This window comes from Hippopotamus amphibius, chromosome 5 (assembly GCF_030028045.1).
Source record: "Hippopotamus amphibius kiboko isolate mHipAmp2 chromosome 5, mHipAmp2.hap2, whole genome shotgun sequence".
NCBI lineage: Eukaryota > Metazoa > Chordata > Mammalia > Artiodactyla > Hippopotamidae > Hippopotamus > Hippopotamus amphibius.
The window spans coordinates 131,131,747-131,151,928 of NC_080190.1; the positions used below are offsets into that span (position 1 = coordinate 131,131,747).

A 20,182-nucleotide genomic window follows, 5' to 3' on the forward strand; every position below is an offset into this window, starting at 1 on the left:
GAGAAAATTATAAATTCAGCTAAAAATTTATTTTATATTCATATAATCTTCAGATTTAATATTATAGTAATATTTAGGAGTGTACAAAGTAAGATAAAAAGTCAAATAAACTGTCTTCATCTCTCATAAACCATGTAGTTATCACATCTAAGATAACACATCCTTAAAATTTCAGAACTGAAACCAAGACATCACCTAATCCTATATTCTCACTTGTTATAATTCAGAACATTAAAAATGATTCTGATAATACAAGTACCATAAATAATGTCAATAGATATAATTAATTCACATAGCAATTCCATTTGCATAGTGTTTTGCATTTGTTAACTGTAGAGAGGAGTCAAGTTATTTTAATCTTGATTGTGTGGGACTAGACAAGCTATCACTGCATTTTAGGAGAGAAGTTAATTTAAATGAATAAAAACACAAGATATTACTTCCTCTTCAATTTAGTTTTGCTTTTTTACCTTTATGGAATAGCTTAAATGTTTAAAAAGCAAGTTATTAAGGCGACCTACCAAAACGCTTACTCACTATGTTTCCTCCAATTACTTCCTGGTCATTTAAACAAACATCCGAACAGAGATAACACTTTAGAGGCCAGTATTTTATTCATTCATTATCTGTAGTAAATAAAAAAGTCAGGAACTCACAGAGAATATCTTTTCACCAAAGTAAATTGCACTTTATTTACTTTAAAATGTACTTTAAATAGACAAAATTATACCAAAAGGAAAAAAAAAGCTAAAGAATCTAAAGTTTTATACATTTTATAGTATACTCTATGAATGACACATCTATAATAACCTGTGAATATAAAAACTTTAAGAGAATGTCAACAAAGGAGATACACTAAAGAGGAACTAGTTTTAAATGTTTGTTCCTAATTATTTCGGTGATTTGTAATTCCTATGCAAAATTTCAGCAACTTAAACTTTATTCTAGTCTTTGAAATTATTGTCTTCTATTTAAGTGAGGTTACATTTTAACAAATGTTGAAACAAAAAAATACCCAGAGAACACACACATACACAAATGACTCACACTTTATGAGTTGCAACAAACACAAGAAGGTGGAAAATATTTTACTTTCCTCATAAATACACTGAGGCTATTTTAAATGATCTAAAGAGAAACCCATTCATGTGTATGGTGCAAACTGTCAACGCCTCAGACATCTAGAACCTCTAAAATGCTCTGACTTTTCTTTGTTCTTCAAAGCCTTGTGGTAATCATCATTCATTTCTATTGCTTTGATGGTTAGATAGCAAACTCCCAAGAAATCCAGGGAGACATTAGCACATACAGCCACAATTTCTAATAAGACAGCTATTTGCATACAAGATCAGCCACAATTTAAAATGTGTTGTGATAGATGTGGAAAGGGAATAACAGATTTATATTAGCATATACAATACCAAGATTGTTTTCACAATTTAATTCCTTGGAGATTACAGCTCATCACCTTCTTTTATAAAGAAGACTACATTCCCTGAGGAACTAACTTGCTCTGAGACCCAGCTAAACTAAAATATGGATTAATAAGATAATATTTATTATTTATGAATTTTGCTGTAGGAATGATTTCAGATTAAATCATCAGAGAAGTTTTTAACATTCTTGAAACTTGATAAAATATTTTTAAAGAAGAAAAAAATGCTAATTTTATTTAATATCTAAATTGCATATTAAAATCACTCATAATTAATTCTTACTTCATTAAAACTGTACACTCTTTAGGACTTTTAAAATTAAAGAGAAAACTTTTGTTTTTAATATCCTTTCTTAACCTGAATTTTGCACAGCAATTTGCCACATGTATTTTTAAGCATAATATGTGACCTTTAAAAAAAAAACAAAGGTAGTGTTATATTCAATCACATTCTAACCAACTTATTTTATTGCTCATTTCTACCTTTTTTTTATGAAATCCAGAAAGAACATGTAAAGAAATAAGAAACCTGAAGCTTTCACATATGTCTCTGCTTCCAGAAAAAGCATTCAATCCAGACTGTGACATTTAAATACAGATCGAAACAGAGGCCATTAAAAAAATTCAACCCATGGCCACAAAAAAATAACCATCTCAATTTTTAAGGTTACAAGATAGACCCTCACTTAAAAATCAAACAAACAAAAAAACTCTTACTTAAGTATGAAGTTATAAAAAGGCTAAAAAGATGTTTGGCTACAACTTGATCAGAATTGAGAACTAATCATGAAAACACAATCTTATACTAGATGCTGGGATGAAAGAAGTAGTAAATGAAGAGGATAAGGGTCCTAACCTAACATTTCAAAGCAATGTTTTAAAAGTTCAAATTTGATCATGTAATTAACATACTTAAGTCATCCAAATGATGCCCTTTTTCCTATATAAAGAAAAAATCTTTGGTATAAGGAGGCATTAATGATCCAGGTTTGTTTTGTTTCCCACTCATGTTCCAGTGTGCTATCAAATTCAGCTTTTAGGTCCATGATTTTGACAAGGTTATTCATTCTGCAATTTACTTTAAATGTACCCACTTCCATATCCCCCCACTCATGGAATCTATATTTTAATATTTCCACCAAGGGTACATGATTTGATCTCCAGAGATAATTCTCCATACTTAAAGAAATGAAAAATAGGTAATTAAAAGACTATCAAAATGTGACATGGATTAGAATCCAAGTAGACAATGTATACCTTGACAAAGATAAGTCTGTATAAGGAAATAATTCCTATTGTATAAAACTGGAGAGCTAAACAGTGGTCTTCCTAATGATTTCAACGATCAAACTGACCACCTCATCTTTACTTTACCAAATTAATTTCCTTCATAGCTGCAGAAAGAGTATGTAAAAACTTGAATGTGCAAAAAGGTGATTTCTAAAATCCTAATCACTTGCCAACACTGATATAAAAATTCATAAGAAAAGTAACTATAGGACAGCAATCTGTATGACTCAAAAAGTCATGTTCCAAGAAAGGAATCTTAGCGGTTGGGACTACCCTTCTATGCTTAGAACTACAGTAATTATAGTACCAACAAATAGTGCTAGAACAACTGTATATCCCTATGGGGGAAAAAAACAGACCCCTATCTCATATCACACACAAAACTCAACTAAGGATAGATTATAGATCTAGACAAAAGAGAAAAACAAAAAAAAAAATGAAGCTGCTGGGACAAAAAGAGGATTATTTTCATGACCTTGGAGTAGGCAAATAACACTGAGAGAGAACACAGATAGTATGTATGCATCATAGAAGCAAAAAAAAGGATGTACTGAACTTCATCAAGTAGGAAAATAAATAGGTGAATTACCTATAGGAAGTAAATACTCATAATACTTGTATCTGACAAAAAGAACTTGCATCCAGAATGTATAAAGAACTACTCAATAATATAGGACATACAACCCAACAAAAAATGGGTAAAAGAGCTGAACGAAAAACTTCACCAAAGAAGATATGCATATGATAAATAAGCACAAGAAAAAAGTTCTCAAAATCATTAGTAATCAGCAAAATGCAAATTAAAATTAGAATTGAGATATCACTATACACTCACTAGAATAATTCAAATAAAAATTTACCCTATAAAATATTTGGACGATGTGGAGCAACGGAAACTCTCTTGTATGTAAGTTGTAAAATCATACAACCACCAACAATTCTACTTCTATATATTTATCTAACAGGAAAATTACATATGCCCACAAAAAAAGCTTTTTACAAGCTTGTTCATAGCATTTTTATTCATAATAGCCAAAAAATGAAAACAACCCCAATGTTGATTAATAGAAAAACTGATAAAGTGTGATTTATTCATATAATGAAATAATACCCAGCAAAAAACTACTGATAATATGCAACAATGGAAATAAATCTCAAAAATAGTATGCTGAGCAAAAGAAGCAATGACTCTTTTGGATCTAAACTGAATGGGCATTCATCAGTTTCATTATAAGTGGCTTTATAACATGATTTAATAATGGTCATCCGTGCTCCTTCCCTGACGCATACACTGAAACACTTAATTCCTATGGGCTAAGGAATATATACAAGGTGAGAAAGCAGAGATGGAAAGTCTAGATAAATCTATTACAAAATAAGTAAAAGGAAGGAGAGAGATAGGAGAGTAAGTAGAGAGGAACTGAGGCTGAGGAAGATTTTTTATTATGCTTTGTTTTGTTTTACTCTTGAGAGCATGTTTGTTTTTGAATACAGATGGAAATTTGAGTTGGTCTAAATAGTAAGTAGAAGGAGCCAGGACAAAGTGAGGGGGTGATGACACAGGAAAAAAAGTAGAAAATGACTGAGGTTTCCAAGCAGATAGGAAGGGATAGAATTCAGGGTATACTTGAAGGGATAATCATAGCAGACTACTATTTCACTTCAGCAGGAAAGAAGAAAAATGATGAGTAAAAATATATGTAAGTTTTGGGGTCTAGCAATCAAAAATAGAGGGAGCTCTACGTTGTAGCTCTCCTTTCACTATGAATCAGGAGGCAACATTATCTCCTAAGAGTGAACTGGAAGGTAGGAAATTTGGAGATTTGAGAGTGCAGAGGCTGGAATTTCTGCTGTTGAGAAATGGAAAGAGGTGTCTAGTGAAAACAGGATTAATGAGAAATACTGAGACCACATTAACTTGGTCACCATGAATCCATGGTAGCAGCGAACTACATGACTACAAATAATATATTTCTGAGTGTTCAGCTGTGCATTTCTGGTCAAGGGAAGGGGTAGACAGCTGGATTAATCAAAGTTTCAGTTTTCCCAGACAGGCATAACAGAAGGGCAGTAGGGCAAAGAAGATTAGAATACTATAAAAAGTATGTGAAATGATGTACCATGGGGTTTAAAAATAGAGAAAGAAGTGGAGACAGCAGGAATTTAAGAGTTAAGCAGAAAATAGATAAATTTTGGACTTAAAGATTTACATGAGGTCAAATAACCGAAGTCATCTTTTACTTGAGAAGAACTAAACGTTAGGAATAGAAAGTATGAGGTGATTGATGTTATTATTGAAATACAGCAGGTTATGATGGAGGGTGACTAAAATGATAGAAAAATATTATGGCAGATAAGTTAAGGAAATGAGAGACCAGGATAATACATACTTCATACATATGAACAGCGAAGGCACCTAGGAAGGTGAAAAGATTTGGGCTAGGATGGAAAGAAGGACTCCAAGTTAGGGAGACCCTGTGAACTGAATGTCCGCAGATAACAGCAAAGAAGAGAGGTAAAGTGCGCTGTGGTCTAATGGAATGAGCCACAAAGGAGCTGGGTTTTTTGTTTCATTTGTCGTTTCATATGCTTGGGAAAGCAAATGATCTGGAGGTGAATAAGGAAATAAAAAGATAAGAATTAGAATCTTGATCCACAGGTATGTGGAGGGTTAAATAAAGAAGAGTCTCCACTTAAGAAAGCTTCAGGGAAATGGTGTCTCTGAGAAGAAGGCTTCAATTAATGTCAAAAAGGAAAAGTAATAATCAGTTGCTTGCGAATGGATGGATTTCAAGAGGGATATAAAGAAAAATACAGGGAGACAAGGGAATAGCAAAAGATTTGTCCATGAAAAACAGAAACAGAAACAAAAAATCACAAAATAATGGGGCACATAAGTGTTAAGGGAGGACAAATGGCCAAACAGATCATTTTAAACAGTGAATGAAGACAACAGGAATGTGTAGTATCTTGAACCAGCTTATCTTAAAACTGCATGGAGTACTCAGGCCTCTCACGAGGCAGCTGTGGCCTGGGTAAAATGGGGAGATCCCAGTCCCTATGGGAAGGATCAGCTGCCCAGAAGTGAGCGTCTCAGTTCCAGAGGAAAAGCCTCAGGTCTCAAGAGTCTAGCTAGGCACACCAGTTCACCAGGAGCGACTAGAGGCTCTAGGTTAGCATTTGCTGAAATGTGTTCAATCCAGCACCAGCATCAGAGTTATCTGAGATGCTCTTTAAAATACAGATTTCTGGGCCACACCACAATTCTATTGAATCAGAATCTCAAGGGCTAAGGTCCAGGAATCTCCAGGTTTTTGGTTTTTAATTTTTACTTCGACCATTAACATTTGAAAAACACTAGTTTTCTTTTTAACCAGCTCTTGGGTAATTCTTTTGTGTGCTAGCATTTGAGTAACACTGCTAGAAGTAGATGTGAGGCCTGCATAGGGACTGTGAGATCCTTCAGTCTTTGGTGGAGGCTGAGTGGGGCAGTCTGACCACATCGCAGAAGCTTTTAAAGATTGGCTAAAACCTCAGACTTTTTTCTGAATTCAACAGGAAACCATAAAAGGGTATTGTACAGTGAGGTAACCATCTCAGACACTTTTTAATGATATTAGAATGACTAGAAGGTTTGAACATAATAAGTTTTTAAAAAATCCACTAAGGGAGGAATGCAGCAAGTAGAAAGGAAGTGACCTTTTGGTGTTTGACTTTTAGAATTTGGGAACATCCTGGATGGGGGTGTGAGGCAGAGGAAAAACTGACGATAACTATGCTTTTAAACTGAGTCATAATTAGAATACAAAGTCCCAGGTCTCACTCTTCAGAGATACCCAGCCAGTAATGTTGGGGTGCGGCCAAGGAAGCTGCATTTTAAACAAGCACCAACTCCCTGCCAGAGTTTTCAAACTCAGGTGGTTCATGGACCATACTTGCAAAATATTGTGTTAGAGAGATGGACGGTGATGTCATTAACAAAAATAGGTAATATAGCGCGAGTAGTAGGTATGGGTAGGTGAGCATAGAGTAGTATTATAAATCGACATTAAAAAATGTTTAAAATTGCTATAAGAAAACAATGCACTTGTTTTTTCTGAAACCTAATAGAATTAGTTAATCCAAACATAATTGTATCACAAATTCCCTGGTCTTCATAAAAAAAATACCCACAAATATTTTACTTACTTTTATTTTAATGCCTTTTTAATGCACAGATTGTTGTGGCATCTGGACACATGACATACTTGAAAACAACACATTAAATTTATACTGCCCAGAATAGACAAAAAGCTGCCTTGCGTGTACCATCAACAACACTCATCATTTGAGGATGGGGGAGTTACATTGTCTGGGTCCAATGGAGTTATTTTTTAAAATTCTGAACTTTGCATAACTATCAAAGGAATAGGCACTTTAAATCTGGGAGGGAGAGGCTTTCTATCTGGACCATGTTCCTAAGCAGAAAAATGATCATTATGATTTACAGGGTTTAAATTCAGGAAAATGGGAAATGCACTTCAGTTAATTTTTCGTATTACATTTGCAAAAGAAGATAGGTTAATTAAGCTAGGATTGGGCTATATAACTTTTAATAGTTAACAAAAGTCATTAATGACATAAATTATACTTTTTCAAATAAAGATTTGATTGATATTTCGATTGTAAACTGTACTTTCAAAAAGTTTCTATAGGTTACAATAATATGGTACCAAATAAATAAAACTGCGGACACTGTTTTTACTATTACAAAGTGCTGATACAAGAAGAGACACATATCCAACCATGTAAAAAGAACAAAGGCATCTACAATTGTAGTATAAAATCGGTAAGTTAGGCAGCATGTACACTGCATGTTAAGAGCTGCCAACAGTCAAGAGGAATGAGAGGAAGCAAGTCTACGTTTGGCTTTAGGGACTCTGAAGTAGAGAAATGGAAGTTTCATGCATTTGACTTTTGACCTACTCACCTTCAGACTGTTTTTCCTGAAGAGACAGAGTAATTAAAAATAGAGTTCTAGCTCTAACGATCACAAACTTTGATTTTTCAATACTTATGATCCCTTTATACTAGGTTATTTTAAGGGAATTTTATGAAATCCAAGATTGTTCCAATTATCATATTGATAACTAAAAACTTTATTCCATCCAGATGGTACCAAAAACTGGCAGCTAAAAGATGAAGGAAAACAATAAGCTCTAGATGTAAACCTCTCACATGGCATCTATACTTATCTCTGAAATTCCTATGTAAACAGATATACACCTATTTTATCATAATTCTTCAATATGAACCCCCTTTTCTTGGTTCTGAAGTAATATTAATGACTTCTTATTCAGAGCTTTCAATAAGTTACCTGAGACAAAGGTTTACTAGCAAAAAGTAAATTTTTTATGTTAAGCCCAAATGTTAAGTGCATTTGACTGGGAATTTCTAAATAATATATCTGTGTAGATGAAGTGTTCTGATTCGCTCTAAATCTATACAAATCACTATTTATAACCAAGTTTGGCTTATTTCAAACAAAGTTAAAATTTTTAGTTTTCTTAATTTACATGTATTTTACATTGAAGTAAATGTGAATCAAGTTCCCCAAATGTGGTAGTTTTAGTACAATATACTTATAATTTTCTAAGTTTACTGAAAAGGTTTACTGAGTCTTCACGTGTGCCTTGTCAGTCTCTAGGAGAGGACTTGAAAATGTCATATTTCCAATGTTACTTGTCCAACTTTTCAAATTTTGCACATTATCATCCCATAAAATCTCTGTTTCATGTAAAGTTTGGTGAAATAAAAGGATTATTGGAAAACTGATTTATTAGGATTATAAGGTAAGGGAGTACTCATCTGGTTAATGAATAAAAGACATCAAGAACTGGCTAAGAGACATGCTTGTCAATCAGATCGCCAACTTCAGATGTGAAAGGAATATTCTGTCAAAAGAGACCTAGGCTAGGGTGACCATACAACTTACGGTCCACATCAGGACACTTCTGAGAATGACATGGGATCCTGTGACACCAGGACAACAACTATAAACCAGGGCTATCCCAGGCTAACTGGGATTACTCTTATCCCAACTATGAGGCACACAAGGATAATTCACAACACACTATAGCTCAACTGGTTTTGCCTTTCATAAGTTGTTGTAGTACAAACAAAGAATGGCAAATGTTCTTCTGCAATGTTTACATTTCAGGAAACAGATGATTATTTTAGACAGTACTTGCTGCAGATATGAGAATACTACAAGATCAGGTTGTGCCACAGGACAAACTGTTCTTATTTATAAAATCTCTCTGTGATGCTGTCCCTCAGTATCCACGGGGGATTGGTTCCAGGACCCCTAAGGATCCTTAGCTCTTTTAATGCTCAAGTCCCTTACATAAGATGGTGCAGTATTTGCACATAACCTATACACATCCTCCCATATACTTTAAATCACCTCTAGATTATTTATAATACCTAATAAAATGTAAATACTATGTAACTAGTACTCAGTGTGTGGCAAATTCAAGTTTTGCTTTTTGGAACTTTCTGGAATTTTTTCTTTTTTTGAACAGTTTTGATCTATGGTTGGTTGAATCAGTGGATGTGGAACCCATGGATATGGAAGGCCTACTGTACTTGGTATTGAAATTCTTAGGCATTGGATTCCAAGTCAGTATTCACCTGATTATCCTCCTCCATCATCTTGATTTCTTCCTGACTGCCTTCATAAGTCATAAGTACTCTTCCTCAGTCTGCTTGTTAAACCTCGGCGCTCCCCATAGCTCATCCATTCCATCTGTGCTCTCTTTGGGTGCCTCGTTCTTTCAAATAAGTATTTATGTCTCAGGGACCTATATCCCTGGCCCTGACTTCTTCAGTCACACATTCAGCATCATTCTAACTGAGCATGACCAATGTGAATTTCTCATTTCTCCCTATGATTGGCTTGCTTTTACTGTTTTCTTCTTTATTTATTTTCTAACTAAACTCACAGGATTATCACAGAAGCAATGTTGTTTCTTCTCATTGCATGTTTTCCTCAACTGGTGGTGTTAACTTTGATCACTTGATTAAGGTGATACCTGCCTGACTTCTCCACTGTGAATTTAGTCTTTTCCCCTTTGTAATTAATAAGTATTTGGTGTGGAGATACTCTGAAACTATGCAAATATCCTGTTCATCTTCAAATTTGCAATTTTTATTGGTTTAGCATTTATTGATGTTTTGTGCTGAATTAATTATACTCAGTTGCAAAATGATGATTTTCTAATTTCATCATTCCTTCCACATTTATTAGTTGGTATTCTACTGTATGAAAAGGTGTTTTAGTCTCTCCATTTATTTATTCATTTTTGTGTTCATAGCAGTATATACCCATAAATTACTGTTTTACTCAATGGGTAAGAATACATTTATATAATTTGTTTATTTTGATGCTCAAATTGTCCTGCATTTAGCCAATGGCAGGTCCTTCAAGTAGTTTGTGTCCTTCTGACATACTGCTATCAGTTTTTAAGCACCCCTTTATTTTCTGGCACAATAAAATATCTGAGATTCATCTTATACTTTCCCTGCTCCTGATCTGGAATCTGCCATTTCTCCCAGGAGCTGAGTTCCCTTTCAATGAGTAACAGTATTTAGAAATCAAGCTCTGAGAACAAGATATGCCCATTGCTAATGGAGTGATACTGTTTCCAAGTCTTCTTAGTGGACAAAGGTAGGGAATATATGTATTTATGTGAAGTCAATACTTCAAATTTCCAATCCAATGCCACAGAATTCATTGTAGTTTTGCCCTTTCCACATTTATATTTGTGACTTTCTTCTCTTCAGGTGATAAATCTGTCAAACATCGTTATCAATGTAAATTTATCATATTTAATTTTTTTTATATCTGGTCATAAAAAGTTAATATTTCCAATCTTTAAATTTGTAGATCTATGAAACGATAGACAAAAGCCCATTTGAACTAAATCTATCAAACAACCAAATTTTGTTGATATAGACCAACTTAAGATAACAGTAATATCAAATATTAAATACCCCACAGATGCTAATCACATCTGTAATTTACACCTTACAGACATCTGCTGCATTCTACAGTGAGGAAAATGAGATTGGTCTTAAACTAACTAGGCCTATCCCTAAAGCTGGTCATAGGGCCTGTTTCCCCCAAGCATATGGCTGTACGTGGGAGGGGTAGATAATAGAATAAAATCAAGGTTATTTGAAGTTAAGAAATAAACAAGGGATTATAAACAGACAACTAAAAGTGTCATTTTAATGTGTAGCCATATACTGTGTATATATAAGTACTCATAGATAAAAAAATATATAGGGCTTCCTAGGTGGTGCAGTGGTTAAGAATTCACCTGCCAATGCAGGGGACACGGGTTCAATCCCTGCTCCAGGAAGACCCCACATGCCGCAGAGCAATTAAGCCCGTGTGCCACAACTCTTGAGCCTGCACTTTAGAGCCTGTGAGCCACAACTATTGAGCCCATGTGCTGCAACTACTGAAGCCCACGCGCCTAGAGCCCATGCTCTGCAATAAAAGAAGCCACAGCAATAAGGAGCCCGTGCACCACAACGAAGAGTAGCCCCCACTCACTGCAACTGAAAGAAAGCCCGCGCACAGCAAAAAAAGATCCAACACAGCCAATAAAATTAATTAATTAATTTATAAAAAATACATATATAGATTGCATATATCAAATTCCTAACATTCAAGCTCTATATTATGAAATTATATGTATGCATATTGATTCATCAAATCTAAGGTTTAAAAACTATGATTCTTACACTTCTTCCCACTGAAAAGTATATACCCACTGAACTTCCTTAATCTAGCTTAATGGCAAGCACCACTTATGCTAATTATTAGTCATTTCAATGTATATTATCTATTTCAAGTAATTAGGTTTCCAAATTCAACAAAAATTCTTGGGAAAAATCACTTAAGTCCATCTAGAGAAAGCAAAAAATAACCCAGATTTATTGTTCTTTCTTTCACTCTCTCTGCCTGGCTAACTACTTTAGGAACAGTGAACTAAAAAATATAGTTCTAGTTGGGCACCTGGATAGTTTCCAAGAAGCATAGAATGTTTGTCCTCTGACAAAAGACAAGCATTATAGAAAAAAATAATCAGACCAGAAGTTATAAAACCTTAGTTTAGTCATGTCTTTTCAATATAAGACTGTATGACTTTGATAAATATATGCTATTTCCCTTCTTATGCAATTCCCAAATTTCCTTCAAATTCAAAAACATAGTACACATGAGCATATATGTCAGGTCAAGGATGATTATTTTCATGCCTAGAAACACATCCTTGTATATTAGGATAGGCCCAATAATAATACTATATACTTTTTAAACTCTTCTTTTAAAACCAATGAGATATGTTCACTGAGGTTAGCTTAATCTGAGTAAATAAGGGGAAATAAACAGCTCAAGGCAACCATCAGAATGACCTTTATGATTGTTTTGTTTCTAGTAGTTTCATAATTCTATATGACTTTCTAAAAAATGGCTTTATTAGTAAATAAATGTCAAAAGTATAAAAATGACTAGTATGCATCCAATATCATAAAAGTTGTGTTAAATCTTGAAGTCCTATGTGATTACATCATTACCATTTTACTAATATAAGAATTCCTCAGACTGGTAGTTTTCAAGCAGATTGTGTTATTAAAATTTATATTTACAAACAATGATGCAAATTACACATTTATAAAACTACTAACTTATACTACCAGAAAAATGCAAGAAAGAACATTGACTTTAAAAAATTGATAAAACAGTGTAGAAAAAGGTTAATGGAAAGAAACACTGGGTTATTAGGTAATATAACACTACCATGAAGAAATAAAGAAAATTAAAAATTACAATACTAAAAAGTATATTTAAATGTTTCTATAACAATGGATTGATAGATAAAAAGATATCCCAGATATGAACCAAAAACACAAATGAGAAAAACATAAATTCTAGTTCCTAACATGTTCTATCTCCCACCTTTTATTTTCTAATTCCTAGTCTATCAAACATATAATGGCTTTTATATGGCATTTCATTTAAAAAGATGTCAAATAACTGCTTGATACCTGACTTTTTAAGAGCATTTAATGTCACAAAAAAAGAAATAAAGAAAAGCTATCAAATGAAAATATGGAAAATATTGATTTGAAATAGTCAAAAACCAATTTCCACCAACTATGGACTACAGAGATTAAAAAACTTCAACTGAAAAATATCTAGAAATTATGAGTGTTCTGGTTATAGGAGTGCTCATTCTGTGAAAATTCATCATCTATACCTTGTGTTATGTGCATGTTACTGTGTGTGTTACACTTCAGTGAAAAGTTACAGAAAATATAGGATTCAACTGATATAATACTTGGAAGAAAGAAATTAGAACAGGCAAAAGATTGAAAAAAAACTAAAAAGAAAACACCAGGGAAAGAATAGTAAAGTTCCCCAAATTATATGAAGTAATACAATAAACTAAGAGCAATAAATAATGAAATAGAAAAAAAAGATGCAAAAGAGATGAGATAATCAGTATAGACCAAAGCTGATCCTCTGAAAAATAATAACATGGAACAAACTTTCAAGAAAAAAAAGGTACAAAAGTATTAGAAATGAAAAAGGGACGTTGGCTAAATATCCAGCAGATATTAATATTCTTTAACAAGATGATATCATGACAAATTCATCATTAATAAAATATACATTTCTTAGAGGCCAGAGGGCAGACAGCAGAAGCAAGAAGAACTACAATGCTGCAGCCTGCGGAAGAAAAACAACAATCACGGAAAGACAGACAAAAAGAAAAGGCAGAGGACTATGTACCAGATGAAGGAACAAGATAAAACTCCAGAAAAACAACTAAATGAAGTAGAGATAGGCAACCTTCCAGAAAAATAATTCAGAATAATAATAATGAAGATGACCTATGACCTTGGAAAAAGAATGGAAGCAAATATCTGAAATATGCAAGAAATGTTTCACAAAGAACTAGAAGAATTAAAGAACAAACAAAAAGAAATGAACAATACAATAACTGAAATGAAAAATACACTAGAAGGAATCAATAGCAGAATAACTGAGGTGGAAGAAGGGATAAGTGGCCTGGAAGACAGAATGGTGGAAATTACTGCCATGGAACAGAATAAAGAAGAAAGAAACAAAAGAAATAAAAGAAATGAAGACAGCCTAAAAGACATCTGGTAAAACATTAAACACACCAACATTAGCATTTTAGGGATCCCAGAAGGAGAGAGAGAGAAAGGATCCAAAGAAATACTTGAAGAGATTATAATCAAAAACTTCCCTAACATGGGAAAAGAAATAGCCACTCAAGTCCAGGAAGCACAGAGAGTCCCAGGCAGGAAAAATCCAAGGAGAAACACTGAGACACATAGTAATCAAACTGACAAAAATTAAAGACAAAGAATAATTATTAAAAGCAACAAGGGAAAAATGACAACATATAAGGGAACTCCCATAAGGTTAACAGCTGATTTCTCAGCAGAAACTCTGCAAGCAAGAGGGATTGGCATGATGTATTTAAAGAGATGAAAGGGAAGAACCTACAACCAAGAATATTCTACCCAGCAAGGATCTCATTCAGAGTCAATGGGAAAATCAAAAGCTTTACAGACAAGAAAAAGCTAAGAGAATTCAGCACCACCAAACCATCCCTACAACAAATGCTAAAGAAACTTCTCTAAGTGGGAAACACAAGAAAAGAAAAGGACCTACAAAAACAAACCCAAAACAATTAAGAAAATGGTAATAGGTACATACATATCAATAATTACTTAAGTTGAATGGAATAAATGCTCCAACCAAAAGACACAGACTGGATGAATGGATGCAAAAAAAAAAAAAAAAAAAAAAGACCCATATATCTGCTATCTACAAGAGACCCACATGAGATTTAGGGACACATACAGACTGAAAATTTGTGGCTGGAAATCGATATTCCATGCAAATTGAAATCAAAAGAAAGCTGGAGTAGCAATACTCAAATCAGATAAAATAGACTTTAAAATAAAGAATATTATAAGAGACAGGAAGGACAGTACATAATGACCAAAGGATCAATCTAAGAAGAAGATATAACAATTATAAATATATATGCACCCAACATAGGAGCACCTCAATACATAAGGCAAATGCTATCAGCTATAAAAGAGTAAATTGACGGTAACACAATAATAGTGGGGGACCTTAACACCTTACTTATACCAATGGACAGATCATCCAGACAGAAAATTGAAAAGCAAACACAAGCTTTAAATGACACAATAGACCAGATAGATTTAATTGATATTTATAGGTCATTCTACCAAAAACAGCAGATTACACTTTCTTCTCAAGTGCACACGGGACATTCTCCAGGATAGATCACATCTTGGGTCACAAATCAAGCCTCAGTAAATTTAAGAAAATTGAAATCACATCAAGCATCTTTTCTGACCAGAGCAATATGAGATTAGAAATAATTTATAGGAAAAAAAAGTAAAAAACACAAACACATAGAGGTTAAACAATACATTACTAAATAACCAAGAGATCACTGGAGAAATCAAAGAGGTAGTCAAAAAATACCTAGAGAAAAATCACAGTGAAAACACCACAATCTAAAACTACAGGATGCAGCAAGAGCAGTTCTAAGACGGACGTTTATAGCAATACAATCCTACCTGAAGAAACAAGAAAAATCTCAAATAAACAATCTGACCTTTCACAGGTTAGAGGTAAAAGAAGAACAAACTAAATCCAAAGTTAGTAGAAGGAAAGAAATCATAAAGATCAGAGAAGAAATAAATGAAATAGAAAGAAAGAAAATAACATCAAAGATCAATAAAATTAAAAGCTGGTTATTTGAGAAGATAAACAAAATTGATAAACCTTTAGCCAGACTCATCAAGAAAAAAAGGGAGAGGACTCAAATCAATAAAATGAGAAATGAAACAGTAGAAATTACAACAGACATCACAGAAATACAAAGCATCATAAGAGAATACTACAAGCAACTGTATGCCAATAAAATGGACAACCTGGAAGAAATGGACAAATTCTTAGAAAGGTATAAACTTCCAAGACTGAGCCAAGAAGAAATAGAAAATATGAACAGACCAATCATAAGTAATGAAATTGAAACTATGATTCAAAATCTTCTAACAAGCAAAAATCCAGGAACAGATGGCTTCACTGGTGAATTCTATCAAAAATTGAGAGAAGACCTAACACCCATCCTTCTCAAACTCTTCCAAAAATTTCCAGAGGAAGGAATACTCCCAAACTCATTCTACAAGGCCAGCATCACCCTCATATCAAAACAAGCCAAAGATAATACTAAAAAAGAAAATTACAGACTAATATCACTGATGAATTTAGATGCAAAAATCCTTAACAAAATACTAGCAAACAGAATCCAACAACACATTAAAAGGATCATACAACATGATCAAATGGGATTTTTCCTAGGGATACAAGGATTCTTCAATATACACAAATCAATCAACGTGATACACCACATTAACTAATTGAGGAATAAAAACCATATGATCATCTTGATGAAGAAAAAGCTTTTGACAAAATTCAACACCCATTTATGATAAAATTGTTCAGAAAGTGGGCACAGAGAGAACCTACTTCAACGTAATAAAGGCCATATATGACAAAGCCACAGCGAACATCATTCCCAATGGCGAAAAACTGAAAGCATTTCCTCTAAGATCAGGAACAAGGCAAGGTTGTCCACTCTTGACACTACAATTCAACATAGTTTTGAACGTCCTAGCCACAGCAATCAGAGAAGAAAAATAATAAAAGGAATCCAAATTGGAAAAGAAGAAGTAAAACTGTCACTCTTTGCAGATGACATGATACTATACACAGAAAATCCTAAAGGTGCCACCAGAAAACTGTTAGAGCTAATCAATGAATTTAGTAAAGTAGCAGGATACAAAAATAACCCACAGAAATCTCCTGCATTCCTACACATCAACAACAAAAGACCAGAAAGAGAAATTAAGGAAACAATCCCATTCACCATTGCAACAAAGAGAATAAAACACCTAGAAGTAAACCTACCTAAGGAGGTAAAAGACCTGTACTCAGAAAACTATGACACTGATGAAAAAAATCAAAGATGACAAACAGATGGAGAGATATAACTTGTTCTTGGATTGGAAGAATCAGTATTGTGAAAATAATATGCTACCCGAAGCAATCTATAGATTCAATGCAATCCCTATCAAATTACCAATGACATTTTTTACAGAACTAGAATAAAAAATATTAAAATCTGTATGGAGACACAAAAGACCCTGAACAGCCAAAGCAATCTTGAGGAAAAAAGAGAAACAAAAAATGGAGCTGGATGAGTCAGACTCCCTGACTTCAGACTATACTACAAAGCTACAGTCATCAAGACAATATGGTACTGGCACAAAAACAGAAATATAGATCAATGGAACAGGACAGAAAACCCAGAGATTAAACCCATGAACCTATGATCAACTAATCTATGACACAGGAGGCAAGGATATACAACGCAGAAAAGGCAGCCTCTTCAATAAGTGGTGCTGGGAAAATTGGACAGTTACATGTAAAAGAATGAAATTAGAACACTCCCTAACACCATACACAAAAATAAACTCAAAATGGATTCAAGACCTAAATGTAAGACTGGACACTATAAAACTCTTAGAGGAAAACTTAGGAAGAACACTCTTTGACATAAATCACAGCAAGATCTTTTTTGACACATGTCCTAGAGTAATGGAAATTAAAACAAAAAGAAACAAATGGGACCTAATGAAACTTAAAAGCTTTTGCATAGCAAAGGAAACTATAAACAAGATGAAAAGACAACCCTCAGAATGGAAGAATATATTTGCAAACAAATCAATGGACAAAGGATTAATCTCCAAAATATATAAACAAATCATGAGCTCAATATCAAAGACAAACAAACAAAAAACCAAACAAACAAAAAACAACTCAGTGAAAAAATGGGCGGACGACCTAAATAGACATTTCTCCAAAGAAGACATACAGATGGCCAAGAGGCACATGAAAAGCTGCTCTACATCACTCATTATTAGAGAAATGCAAATCAAAACTACAATGAGGTATCACCTCACACTGATTAGAAAGGGCATCATCAGAAAATCTACAAAAAATAAATGATGGAGAAGAAGAGGGTATGGAGTAGAGGGAACCCTCTTGCACTGTTGGTGAAAATGTAAATTGATACAACACTATGGAGAACAGCATGAAGGTTCCTTAAAAAACTAAAAATAGAATTACCATATGACCCAGCAATCCCTCTACTGGGCATATACCCAGAGAAAACCATAATTGAAAAAGTCACATGCACCCCAATGTTCATTACAGCACTATTTACAATAGCCAGGACATGGAAGCAACCTAAATGTCCATCAACAGATGAATGGATAAAAAAGATGTGGTGCATATATACAATGGAATATTAGTCAGCCATAAAAGGAATAAAATTGGGTCATTTGTAGAGATGTAGATGGACCTAGAAACTGTCATACAGAGTGAAATAAGTCAGAAAGAGAAAAATAAATATTGTATATTAACACATGTGGAATCTTGAAAAATGATACAGATCAACCGTTTGCAAGGCAGAAATAGACACACACAAGTAGAGAACAAACATGTTCACCAAGAAGGGGAAAGCAGGGAGGGGGAGAATGAATTGGGAGATTGGGATTGACATATATACACTAATATGTATAAAACAGATGACTAATAAAGAAAAAAAATCAAATTGTATGCTTAAAAAAATAAAATAGAATGTCAAAAAATAAAATATACATTTCTTAGAAAACAGCTTTACCTGAAGAAAGTGGGAGTAAAATTTAATAGAAAAATAGTCATTTTTCTAAAAGTCAATCAGTGTTTAAAAAGCTACCCTTAAAAATAAAAGATCCACACAAAACAAAGCAGGCAAGACTAGACAGCTATAGAGGTAAGTTCTATTACCCATTCAAGGAAAAGAAAATCTTTAACAACTTAGATATATAATAAGCTATTTTGAAAAATACAAGTAAGAACAACACTTCCCAACTCATTTTATGAGGCTAACAAAACATTGAAATAAAGACAAGGCAAGGACTTTATGAGAATGAGAAATCATAGGCCAATCTCAATTATGAAGAGAGATAAAAATTCTAAATATAATATTAGAAACTAAATCCAGTATGTATAATAACAAAATTCACCATAAAGAAGCTGGGCCAACAACAAAAATGGAAGGATAGCTTAATATTAGATAACACATTAATAATATTCTCCATGTTAACTGTTTAAAGAAGAGAAAAAAATGAAAGTCCTCAATCATAGATACAAAAATAAAAGTTACATTTACTACCCATTGATTCTTAAAGAGAAACAAAAAGAAAAAAAGAAGAGTTGGGTGGGGGCAGGGGAGAAAGGGAGGGAGGAAACAGGTATAGAAAAGAACACTTTCACTCTGCTGATAAGTAGGCAAACAGATAAAGATTATCCTTAATAATGAAAATCATAAACAAGACAAATATATTTATTGTACTGAGAAATCCAGGTAATATAGTGAGACAAGGGGAGAAAGGATATAAGGATTGGAAAGAAAAAAACCCATAAATTATTATTCACAAATAATATGACTGGGGTACAGAGAAAGGAAACTACAGGCAAATTATTAGAATCTGTACAAGAGTCTTTACAAAGGCTCAACAAGGTTACTATATATTACGTCTAGGTACAAAGAGCATAATTACTATAACAACAAAATCTATAAAATACCTATAAATACTATGAATTCCTCTAAAATGCATGCAAGACCACTTACAGGACTTTCTAAAGATAATAGATTATGGCAATAAAATAAAACCAGTAAAATAAAATAAGAGTATTTTGGGAGTTGATGCAATATCTTGTAAAATTTAAGATATGTATATACCACAATCATCAATTCCACTGTAAATTATATGAATTAAGAAACAATTCTATATTTACATGCACAAAAACACTAGAAAGAATGTTCAGTGCAATATTTTTAATAAAAGCAAAAGAAGAAAAAAGCCTTGCATGCATATAACAATTTTTTCATCAATGAAATATGAAGCAGTTAAAATGTGTGGAAAAATACATATGTTAACACATTTATATAACATTTTAAAATATTCAAATCAATAGCTAATATTATTTAGTAAAATATATATTATCTATGTATATTCATGCTTCCTAATAAACACAAAACACCAAATTCTTTGGTTATTTGGTGGTAATGAGGAAGAAAGATAACAATTGAGATAGCTTCCACAGAGGTATTTAATTGGATCTGTTGACAACATACAGTTGGGCCTTCCTTTTTTACCCAGGCTGAAAATACCTGTTTCAAATGGAGTTTTAAGATAATTTTGTTTTTATCTACT

General features: G+C 33.2%; 1 protein-coding gene across 5 annotated transcripts in view; it reads right to left on the reverse strand.

Moving 5' to 3' along the window:
- TRIQK (triple QxxK/R motif containing) overlaps positions 1-20,182 on the reverse strand; it is a 94,581-nt gene that overhangs the window by 39,695 nt on the left and 34,704 nt on the right. For 2 of the 5 annotated variants that reach the window (XM_057736625.1, XM_057736624.1), the window contains exon 4: positions 522-626. The exons of the other annotated variants lie outside the window; for them this stretch is intronic. The gene's annotated coding sequence lies outside the window, so the exon portion shown is untranslated. The remainder of the gene's footprint in view (positions 1-521; positions 627-20,182) is intronic. 5 annotated transcript variants of the gene reach the window in all.